This window comes from Theropithecus gelada, chromosome 1 (genome assembly GCF_003255815.1).
Source record: "Theropithecus gelada isolate Dixy chromosome 1, Tgel_1.0, whole genome shotgun sequence".
NCBI classification, from domain to species: Eukaryota; Metazoa; Chordata; class Mammalia; order Primates; family Cercopithecidae; genus Theropithecus; species Theropithecus gelada.
The window spans coordinates 154153204-154164805 of NC_037668.1; the positions used below are offsets into that span (position 1 = coordinate 154153204).

Consider the following 11602-nt stretch of genomic DNA (forward strand, 5'->3'; position numbering starts at 1 on the left):
GATAAGCAGAGAGGAAGACAGGCGAGGGATGTGGTGGGGCAAAGGCGGAGCTGTATCTTCACAGGTCCCTGTCCTCAGCACCCAGAATCACCCCCTCCCTGTAGGAGGGAGCTGATAGAAAGAGGGGCTCTCCATCCAGGAGCCACCCACCAGGCAGCTGGAAACATCTGCCAGCAGCAGGTACACCAGGGCTCAGCAGAGGGTTGGGTGAGCATGGTCTTGCCCAGTTCGTGCCACACTGAGCACTGGCTGGAGGAGGAAGGGGCCAGAATGCCATCTGGACACAAGTGCTCCCTCACCGCCTGGGCCTGGGTCGCCTCAGGCTTTTGTGTCCGGATCAGCCACTCCCTCTACAGATAATGCTGCTCCAGGCAAAGAGGCTTAGGTGGGTCTCCAGGGCAACCACAGCTCAGGAGCTGGCCCGCCTCCATGGTTCATCAGGGAAGCTGTGGCTCCAGCCTCGCGGGACACACACACACACACACACACACACACACACACACCCGCAAACAACAGCCCAGGCTGAATCTCTCCTCCTGCCTCTTCTCTTGGTAAAACTTCTCAGAGACCCAAAGAGAAGCAAAATCCTGAGTCCAGTCGGCAGCAGCAGAGAAGCCCTGCTGTGGCTGCTCAACTTTCTTTTTTCTCCTGAAAATATCCAGACACTCTATTCTCCTAGACTGGGAAGCAGAACGCAGGCCCCCTGCTGCAACGCTGCACCTGAGCAGAGGCTGACCTCAGAGGTAAGACGGAGGTCTCCCCAGGAGACAGTCTTCCCCACCCGCACCCTGGCACAGCTGCACCTTTGGAAGTTAGGGCCGAGGTTTGGAGCTGGGTTGGGTGGCCTCAGGGGGTGTGGCAGGCTGGGGAGCCTAGAAAGCTGCCCACCTCCAGGACCCAGATGGCCACAGTGAGGCCCCTTTAGTCCTCATCAGTTCCACAGGAGTTGGAACCGATGAGGTTCCTACAGCATCCTCGGGGCTATAACCTGCTCCTTGTTTTGTAAACCTGTGGAAGCCATCACTTCCGCCTGTTCTGGAACTGCAAGCCTCTCGGGGAGGACCCAGCTCCAGCAGGTTCCCTTCTGCCTTTATAGAATGGACGCAGGCAGGGGGAAGGAAAGTGAAACCCAAATCAGAGGCTCTTGCATCAGTTTGCAAACTGTGATTCAAGCACCTACCAAGTCCAGGGCACAGAGTCAGGCTCTAGGGATGCAGCAGCACCCAGGGCACGAGGGTGATGGATGTGTCTCAGTCCCCTTGACCATGGAACAGTCTGTGCATCCCCAATAACATGCCCAGGAGAGCGGGCCCAGGCAGATTGGTGCAGGGTGGGGCACCAGGGAGAAGATCAGGCCTAGAAGGAAAGTCCAGCTGCAACTGAGGGAGGAGGGTCAGTCCTCTCCCACTGTGGTCAGTCAGACCTGTGTACATGCCCTCTCCTGGCTGCACCTCTGCCTCAGAATGGGGAGGACTGGCTGCCATTCACTCATTCATTCAGGAACCGCTTATCAAGTGCTACCATGTGCAGCAGATTCAACCCACATACCTCTCGCCCTTGCAGAGTTCATAGCTAGGTTGGGGAGAGATAAATACAACCAAAAACATGAGAAACGTGTTTGCTAGATGCTGTGGTGATGGGCCCTTGCGCCAGGCCCTGGTGACTGGGATCAGTGCTGCATGGGTGGGCGGCAGTGAAGGGCTGGCTGCTGGGAGGAGTTGTATCTTGAGGGGTTCCTGACAAACAAGCAGATGTCTGTCAGGTGGGCAGAGGATCCACAGGTCAGGCCCGCTCATACCTGGCTTAGTGGATTACAGGTTATTTTTCTATGATGCCAAAGAGAAATAAGGTCAATTTGCAATCTGTAAAGTTGGACTTGGGCTTTATCAAACACAGGGCTGGGAGGAAGATTCGCCAGAGAAGCACCTACTCTCTGCCTCCACTGAGAAGTCTCTGCCCAGACTGAGGGTCTGGCGTCAGCAGAGCCAGGCTACCCGTGCAGTGAAACAGCCGGTGCTCTGGGACAGCCTGACTCAGGTGCTGCTCCATGCCCGGGCCTGGTGGGTCACACAGGGCAGCCCCTCGCCCTGGCCTGCAGATGCCCAGTTCAGCTTCCGAGGCGGAGGACCGGGGCCAGGTCCCCTGGCCATGGCTCCCTTTGTATTGAGAAATTAGCCTTCCTGGGCAAGGTCTGCACGCCCTCACTGACTGGGGCCAGCGCAGGGCCTCAGTTCTCACTAGAAGTGAGGGCACTTTGATCCCTCCTGCAGGGGGTCAGAGCCCTACTTCCAGCTCCAAGGTCACACTCCCCATTGTTCCCACCATTGAGACATCCCTGGTCCCCCTCCGAGTGCCAACTGGAACCAGAGACTCCTCTTGCCCTTGAGGCACAACGGGAGAGTTCTTCCAGCACAGCTAACGAGCCACAGCTGGTAGTGGCTCCTCCCAGGGAGCCACAGAAAAGACGCTATTCTCAGGGACGTTCAAAAATAGGCTGAAAGGAAGGCTCTGAGAGTGTGGGGGTGGAAGAGGTAATGAAGGGGAAAGGAAAGAGGAAAGAGAAGATCAGAGAATGGAAGATAACGGGCGTGGGTGAGTGACGCAGAAGGCAGAGACAGAACATGCGAGGGCTTCCCTATCATCTGCTCTGCTCTGTAAACCGGAGGCCGCACCACCTGGGCCTTCTCTTGAAACAGGGAGGCTCAGTTCTCCCAGCATGGTGACCAGAAGCCAGGGATGGGGAAGGCCAGGAACAAAGTTGAGGTCAAGCTTGCACCAAGCCAGGAGATCCTTTACTTTTTGTGCCCACTTTGGGAGTCTGTGAAGCCTGTGGACACATTCTCAGAAAAATGCTTCTACATGCATAAAAGTAAATTCACTGGGTTACAAAGGAAATGAGCTCTACTGAAACGCAGCCATCAAAAAGAAAGAAAAAACGATCTGTGATACAGTAATCTGTGTGCTTCCCCATCAACATGTGAGATTATAAAACCTAGTAGCAAGTCTAATAAATGCCACAATTTCATAGCAGCGATGAGCATACTTGATAATTCAAGAATAACAACTTTAAAGCGTTTTGTGAAAAATTTGTGATTTCTGCTGGAGATAAAGCCACGGGGCTACTGATACTACTGTGGTCCATGGCCCTCATTCATAACTAAAGGAAATACCACATTTCAGTCAAAGGTTAGCGAAAATAAAGATGACTTTTTTCCCCACCCAAGTTCATAAATCTCTGAATTTTCCCTAGGACCCCAGGGTAAGAATCTGTACTAAGCGACAATGGTAGCCACTGATCTAGGTGAACCAGCTCATTGTTAGTTTATAAAAATAAAACATTTACACAGACATGACCTCATTTGATTTTCACAGTAACTTGAAGTAGGTACCTTTATTATTCCCTTATAGATTGGGGAAACTGAGGCTTGGGGCCATGAAGGTGACTTGGACACAGGTAGCTACGCGGGAGGGGAAGGGCGTAGGAACTGAATTCAGGTTTTCTCTGCTGAAGGCTGCGCTGTCTCCCCAAGCCCAGCCTGCTCCACCTGAGCTGGTGATCAAGCAGAGGCGGAGTGGGGGTGCAGCCAGGCCGCCCAGCATGCATCTGAGGTCAAAAGCAGTGGAGGGCCGGGCGCGGTGGCTCAAGCCTGTAATCCCAGCACTTTGGGAGGCCGAGACGGGCGGATCACGAGGTCAGGAGATCGAGACCATCCTGGCTGACACGGTGAAACCCCGTCTCTACTAAAAAATACAAAAAACTAGCCGGGTGAGGTGGCGGGCGCCTGTAGTCCCATCTACTCGGGAGGCTGAGGCAGGAGAATGGTGTGAACCCGGTAGGCGGAGCTTGCAGTGAGCTGAGATCTGGCCACTGCACTCCAGCCTGGGTGACAGAGCGAGACTCCGTCTCAAAAAAAAAAAAAAAAGAAAAACAAAAAAAACAAAAGCAGTGGAGGTGGTGAGTGGGGGTGAGAGTGGGGAGGGTACTGGACCCCAGGCCCCAGGAATATGGGGAGAGGGAACAGAAGGCCTGTATGTGTCAATGAACAGCAGCAACTCTGTCCCCATGCTGGCTCCCAGACAAAGGAGGGAAACGCAGCCCAAAGATTCTTACCAAGGACCCCAAGGTGGATAGGGGTCTTAACAAGCAGGGTCCAGCCCATGCTCCTAGCTGGCTTTCATTTCTTTTCTTCTAGTTTTGTGTCGTCATTGGATTTGGTCATCTGTCTGCTCTCTACAGAGCCTTCAAGACCTCTTTACAGGTGGTTTTTTTTTTTTTTTTTTTTTTTTTGACAGAGTCTTGTTTTGTCGCCTAGGCTGGAGTGCAGTGGCACCATCTTGGCTCACTGCAGCCTCCACCTCCTGGGTTCAAGCAATTCTCATGCCTCAGCCTCCTGAGTAGCTGGATTACAGGCGCCCGCTGCCACACCTGGCTGATTTTTGTATTTTTAGTAGAGATGGGGTTTCACCATATTGGCCAGGCTGGTCTCAAATTCCTGGCCTCAAGTGATCTGCCTGCCTCAGCCTCCCAAAGTGCTGGAATTACAGTCGTGAGGCACCGCACGTGGCCTCCAGGTGAACTTTTTAGCCACCTGATTGTGTCATAAGAATTACAACCCCTGATCACTGCATAGGATTTTTAGAGTTTACCAAATGTTTTCATATATTGTCTCCCACCCGAGTCTCAGAGGAACCCTGTGGAGTGGGCTGAGCTGGCGTCTGAACACCATATTATAAATGCAGAAACCAAGGCCTCACTGGTTAATGAGCTGTAGCGATTATGCAGAGAATAGTGGGCGGGTACTTCCTGGGCACACCCTGCGCTAATTATACAGCTGAGGCCTAGAAGTCCCCTTCCATTCAGGAGAGCTGTGCCTTTCGCGGCATCGCAATTGCCTGTCTGCTTGTTTTCCTCCCTCTCTTGAGTGTACACTCCTTGAGGGAGTCCCAGCACCTAGCACAGCGACAGGCAGGTCACACACTCCCCCTGTGTTTGCTGAGCGAGTGACCAGATGAGAACTCAGCCCTGCGCTTCAGTCTCCAGGCCCTTAGGCCCTCCCCGCACACACCACTGTGCAAGGCCTCAATGCCCAGGCTGGTGGGTGGAGAAAGGCACAGCAGCAGAAATGAGCAGAATAGGAACTGCAAGCAGGAGTCCCTAGGAACAACGCAGGCCGTCAGGTAGAGTGAATCAGGAAGGCTTCCTGAACAAGTGAATTTTGAGGTAGAGTTTTTCCAACTTTTAAACTGTGAATATGCATAAACATGCAGAAATATGCAATAAATATCCATCAATATTCCCCAGATACAACAATTGCTAATATTTTGCCATATTTGCCCTTGTAGGGGCCAAGGGCTTGGCCCTATGAAGGTTCACTTAAAAATCACCTCAAGAAAGGCTGATTAATTGGAGAAAAGGCGTACACATTTATCACGAATGCATACATGGGGAGAATCACAGAGGCACTGCTCACCCCACACTGGGGTTCGGAAGCGTATATACCTACCACCCTGGCAAAGCGAGTTATGGGAGGGGGAGAAGAGCAGTTCTGGTGAGAGGATTACTAGGGAGAATGAATGGGGCAGGGATCAAAAATGAACTTGTACATTATTCTGTGAGAAGGTCTGTTCAGGTGGGGGCTCGTTCTCAGTCTTTTTTTTTTTTTTTTTTTTTTTGAGACTGAGTCTGGCTCTGTCGCCCAGGCTGGAGTGCGGTGGCCGGATCTCAGCTCACTGCAAGCTCCGCCTCCCGGGTTCACGCCATTCTCCTGCCTCAGCCTCCCGAGTAGCTGGGACCACAGGCGCCCGCCACTTCGCCCGGCTAGTTTTTGTATTTTTTAGTAGAGACGGGGTTTCACCGTGTTAGCCAGGATGGTCTCGATCTCCTGACCTCGTGATTCGCCCGTCTCGGCCTCCCAAAGTGCTGGGATTACAGGCTTGAGCCACCGCGCCCGGCCCTTGTTCTCAGTCTTAAGGGAAGAAAAAAAACATTGTTCCCTTTGGTGGATCTGGATCTTAGGCAGACAAAGGGCTTTGGAAGAGACAGTGGCCATGGGGAGGGCCAGAGAGACCAGGAGGCTTCTTCAGCTCAGCATATGCAATGCCATATCTTGGGATATTAGTTTCTGAGCCCCAACACCCTGTTTATGGGGTGTGTGTATACATATTTATGTAACGTTTTCTGAACTATTTGAATCTAAGATATTGTAGACACTCGTAAACCCTTCAACACCTCCTAAGATTGAGCTATTGGCCAGTATTCCACAGATCGTTTTTTTTGGTTTTTTTTTTCTTTTTTTGGAGACAGAGTTTCGCTCTTGTCACCCAGGCTGGAGTGCAATGCTGCACTCTGGGCTCACGGCAACCTTGGCCTCCTGGGTTCAAGCCATTCTTCTGCTTCAGCCTCCCAAGTAGCCAGGATTACAGGCGTGCACCATCACGCCTGGCTGATTTTTGTATTATTAGTAGAGACGGGGTTTCACCATGTTGGCCAGGCTGGTCTGGAACTCCTGACCACTGGTGATCCACCCGCCTTGGCCCCCTAAAGTGCTGGGATTACAGGCATGAGCCACCTTGCCTGGCCCCATGGATCGTTTTCTAATATCCAGCTCATATTCAAATTTCCTCAGCTATCCTAATTTTTTTTTGTTTGAGTCGGAGTCGCTCTCTGTCACGCAGGCTGGAATGCAGTGGTGCGATCTTGGCTCACTGCAACCTCTGCCTCCCAGGTTCAAGCAATTCTTCCTCCTCAGCCTCCTGAGTAGCTGGGATTACAGGTGCCCACCACCACCCCCGGCTAATTTTTATATTTTTAGTAGAGATGGGGTTTCACTGTGTTGCCCAGGCTGGTCTCAAACTCCTGACCTGAGGTGATCCACCCACCTTGGCCTCCCAAAGTGCTGGGATTATAGGTGTGAGCCACCACACCCAGCATTTCTTTTAAATATAAAGAAGGGGATCTTTCCTAACTTGATAAAGGGTGTCTCCTTCTTTTTTTTTTTTTTTTTTTTTTGAGATGGGGGTCTCACTCTGTCACTCAGGCTGAAGTACAGTGGCGCGATCTCAACTCACTGCAACCACTACCTCCCAGGCTCAAGTTATCCTCCCACCTCAGCCTCCTGAGTAGTTGGGACTACAGGCGCGTGCCACGTCACCTGGCTAATTTTTTATATTTTTGGTAGAGATGGAGTTTCACCATGTTGCCCAGGCTGGTCTCGAACTCCTGAACTCAAGCTTCCCAAAGTGCTGGGATTACGGGCGTGAGACATCGTGCCTGGCCTATCCTAATTTTTTAAAACAAGGATTCAATCAGTGTTAGTGTGTTTGAGGCTGGTTATAAGTGCCATTGACTGAGTAGGAACCATTCATCACAGGAAGACTCTGAGGACACCATGGCACTGCCACTCACCAGGTGGTGAGCCAAGTGTGGGGGCCTCGGGGCTTACACTGAGGAGTTGGCTCTGCCACAGTGGTGAATCTGGAGCCAGGAGGTGTAGCAAATTGTGCCATATACTTAGCGAAGGTTGCTCTTGCTGTTGTTTAACAGACCTCCCCCAGGCACCACGTCCTTCCCAGTCTCAGCCAAGGTTCAGGTTCTGGGCATACCCTGGGATAAGGCAGCACCCTCTGGAGTCTGTCTAGCCTGCCCACCTGCCTCTCTGTCTCTGTTCTTCCTCCCTCTCTCTCCCTCCCTCCTTTGCCCTTAAGAACTTAATCGGACCCACTGAAGAGCCTTCTGGGGGAGCAGCTGGCACCAGGGACAGAAATAGCACCAGCAGAAATCTTGTCTCTGCCAAAGCTTCCAGTCCTGGCCAGAGTTGCGGGGAATGAGGGGACGGGAAGGAGGTGACTCAGAACACCCTCCTCCCCTGTGAGACCCTTCACCTTGGCCAAAGAGGCTCAGAGCCCACAAAATTCAGGACTCAGGTGGGATCACCCCACTCAGCCCCTGCCATCTGGAGTTGGGAGAGGTGGGTGACAAAGCACCTTTTCTAGCGGCCAGCTCAGGTCAGGAGACTTAAGCCCAGCAAAGCAGGACCCCATACAGGCTGCACCCCAGAATGTACTTGGGCTTGCTTCTGGCCTTACTCTGCCTCGAGGTGAGGCGTCTGGGGGTCCAGTAGACATGCCACCCTGTGGGCACTTCCCTTCGAGATCAGGCTTAGAGATCGAAATCAGAATTCCCTGCCAGACAGTCGCCCACCTACTTCCCCACAGAAGGGGCCACTGAGCAGGGCAGATGGCACTGCCAGTGAGAAACCTTAAGTCAGAGGGTGGCAAAGAGGTGGCTGGTTGCGGGGGTGTGGCTGGGTCTTGGAGGTGAAAGCTGGGGTGTCCCCACACGTGTTTGCAAGGCCCCTTACCATGTGGGATGAAACGGAGGGGGGAAGAGAGGGAGGCTGGCTGAGGGCCGGGAGCTATCCCAACTCACCTCCATGTGCCAGAAAAGAACTCTGAGGAGTCCAAGAATGCTGTCTGAATCTCACCCTCCACATTGTTAGGAAGGTATGGTTGACAAGGAAGGAAATGGAACACGCTTTATTTAATAGTTTGTTAGCTTATGTGGCCATGGCATGGATATTCTGAGGTCTATTTGCCCTGGAGGCAAAAGTTATCTTCAGTGTCTCCCATTTCTTCACTCACATTTCTCCCGGCCACAGGAGAACCCTCTATTGCCAAGCCACTCTCTTGCAATCTTCTTTCCGCTCAAACTCAAACTCAGATTAAGAAGAAAAAAAGCTCCCTAAGAAGCTTTGAAAAATGCCTTCTTGTTCAGGGTCAGTTCAGGTCAGGTCTGTGGGGCTTGTTCCTTGATTCAGCTGTTATAGCTTCTCCATCATTTATTCGTTCCTTTGTTCTGGCACTCATTCATTCATTTGTTTGCTATTTATTAAGTGCCTACTGACTATGTGTCCAGCGCCAGGGATGGAAAGGGGAATAAGGCACAGGCCCCCCCACATACCACACCCGGGGTCAGCGGAGGTAGGCAGTCATGTTCTGTAAAGTGCTCCTGAGCTCTGAAAAACACCTGTGCAGAGTGCATTAGGGGACAAGGTAGAGAGTGGCCACATCTACCCGGGAGGTGGGAAGGTCAAGAAAACCTTCTGAGGGTGCTGACCCTAGACCTGGTCTCCACGAGAATGGGCAGGCATTTCAGGCAGAGGGAGGAATATGACAAAGGCATGGAGCTGTGCAATAGCCTAGCACATTCAGTAGCCGTTGCAGGAATGAGTGACTCCGCATGCTTGTAGTACTCTTCAGCAGCTACACCATTCACTCTTTTGGTGCTAAGCATCAACCTAACCCATATACTTTGAAAAACACAAACCCTCCAGGGAAAGTGATACATTCAGTTACATTTGCAGTCTTTGTGCCTGAACTGATGGAATCCTTTAGCCTTAGGCGAGGCTCCTGATGCTCCTGGCTCTCTGGCCATAACACCTCCACTCCTGCACTCGCACTCCCCAGAACCCCCAGTACACACAGTACTGCCTAATCTCTTTATTCTGGGCACATACAGCAGGTAAGAGCTAAGAAGTAAACGTCCTAGCTACTACTGACCCCAGGAGTAGGGTCTAATGGTCCTTTCGTCCCACCCTCCCAGGAAGGGGTCAGCTGTGTAATCTGAAGCCTCCATTGGTGATAGGCTTAGGTTGAGTGGAGAATGAAAGTTTTCAGATTTCTGGTTTTTGTTTTTTTTTTTTTTTTGAGTTGGAGTCTCGCTCTGTCACCTAGGCTGGAATGCAGTGGCGCCATCTCGGCTCACCGAAACCTCCGCCTCAGTTCAAACGATTCTCCTGCCTCAGCCTCCTGAGTAGCTGGGACTACAGGCGTGTGCCACCATGCCCAGATAATTTTTGTATTTTTAGTAGAGACAGGGTTTCACCGTATTGGCCAGGATGTTCTTGAACTCCTGGCTTCAAGTTATCCACCCTCCTCTGCCTCCCAAAGTGCTGGGATTACAGGCATCAGGCATCGCCTGGCCTGTTTTCAGATTTCTTAATTCTGTTGGTTGCTAAAGGAGTTGGTCATTCAAATCTCCATCTTAAGTAGGGATTTAGGTGTGGCCTTCCAGAAGGCTGCTGCTACCCCATCATAATATTCTCCTTTGGTCTGATTATTTACCTTAACAATTCATTTCTCTGGATTAAGCACTGGGGTGCAGGGTGGTGGGAGGGTGGCTATCGGGAGAACCTGCTCCCGATGTTTAATGTGGGTTCTTTTCTATTTCCTAAGTGTCTCGGCTGGGTTGAGAAATAAAGGGAAAGAGCACAAGAGAGAGAAATTTAAAGCTGGGTGTTGGGGGGAGACATCACATGTCGGCAGGATCAGTGATGTTCCTTGAGCGGCAAAACCAGCAAATTTTTATCAGCGATTTTCTTTTTTTTCTTTTTTTTTTTTTTTGAGACGGAGTCTCGCTCTGTCGCCCAGGCTGGAGTGCTGTGGCCCGATCTCAGCTCACTGCAAGCTCCGCCTCCCGGGTTCCCGCCATTCTCCTGCCTCAGCCTCCCGAGTAGCTGGGACTACAGGCGCCCGCCACCTCGCCCGGCTAGTTTTTTTTTGTATTTTTTAGTAGAGACGGGGTTTCACCGTGTTAGCCAGGATGGTCTCGATCTCCTGACCTCGTGATCCGCCCGTCTCGGCCTCCCAAAGTGCTGGGATTACAGGCTTGAGCCACCGCGCCCGGCCTTATCAGCGATTTTCAAAAGGGGAGGGAGTGCACGAATAGAGTGTGGGTCACAGAGATCACATACTTCACAAGGTAATAAAATATCACAAAGCAAATGGAGGCAGGGCGAGATCACAGGACCACCGGATGAGGTGAAATTAAAATTGCTAATGAAGTTCCGGGCACGCATTGTCATTGATAACATCTTATCAGGAAACAGGGTTTGAGAGCAGGTAACCTGTCTGACCACAATTTATTAGGCAAGAATTTTCCTCGTCCTAATAAGCCTGGGAGCGCTACAGGAGACCGGGGCTTATTTCATCCCTTCGGCTTCGACCATAAAAGATGGGATGCCTTAAAAGGGGCCGTCTATAGGCCTGCCCTCAGGGCGCATTCTCTTTCTCAGGGATGTTTCTTGCTGAGAAAAAGAATTCAGCGATATTTCTCCTATTTGCTTATGAAAGAGGAGAAATATAGCTCTGTTCCGTTTGGCTCACCTGTGGCCAGTCCAAAGCTACCTCTCTTGTTTCCTGAACATCGCTGTTATCCTGTTCTTTTTTTAAGATGTCCAGATTTCATATTGTTCAAACACATATGCTCTACAAACAATTTGTGCAGTTGATACAATCACAGGGTCCTGAGGCGACATTCATCCTCCTCAGCTTAAAATGACGGGATTGGCCGGGCGCGGTGGCTCAAGCCTGTAATCCCAGCACTTTGGGAGGCCGAGACGGGCGGATCACGAGGTCAGATCGAGACCATCCTGGCTAACACAGTGAAACCCCGTCTCTACTAAAAAATACAAAAAACTAGCCGGGCGAGGTGGCGGGCGCCTGTAGTCCCAGCTACTCGGGAGGCTGAGGCAGGAGAATGGCGTGAACCCGGGAGGCGGAGCTTGCAGTGAGCTGAGATCCGGCCACTGCACTCCAGCCTGGG

The 11602-nt window shown here is 51.7% G+C and overlaps 1 protein-coding gene across 1 annotated transcript in view; it reads left to right on the forward strand.

Moving 5' to 3' along the window:
- The first annotated feature begins 616 nt into the window (after positions 1-616).
- The window catches only part of RD3 (retinal degeneration 3, GUCY2D regulator), a 22405-nt gene continuing 11419 nt past the window's right edge, over positions 617-11602 (forward strand). The window contains exon 1 of the mRNA XM_025356346.1: positions 617-743. The gene's annotated coding sequence lies outside the window, so the exon portion shown is untranslated. The remainder of the gene's footprint in view (positions 744-11602) is intronic.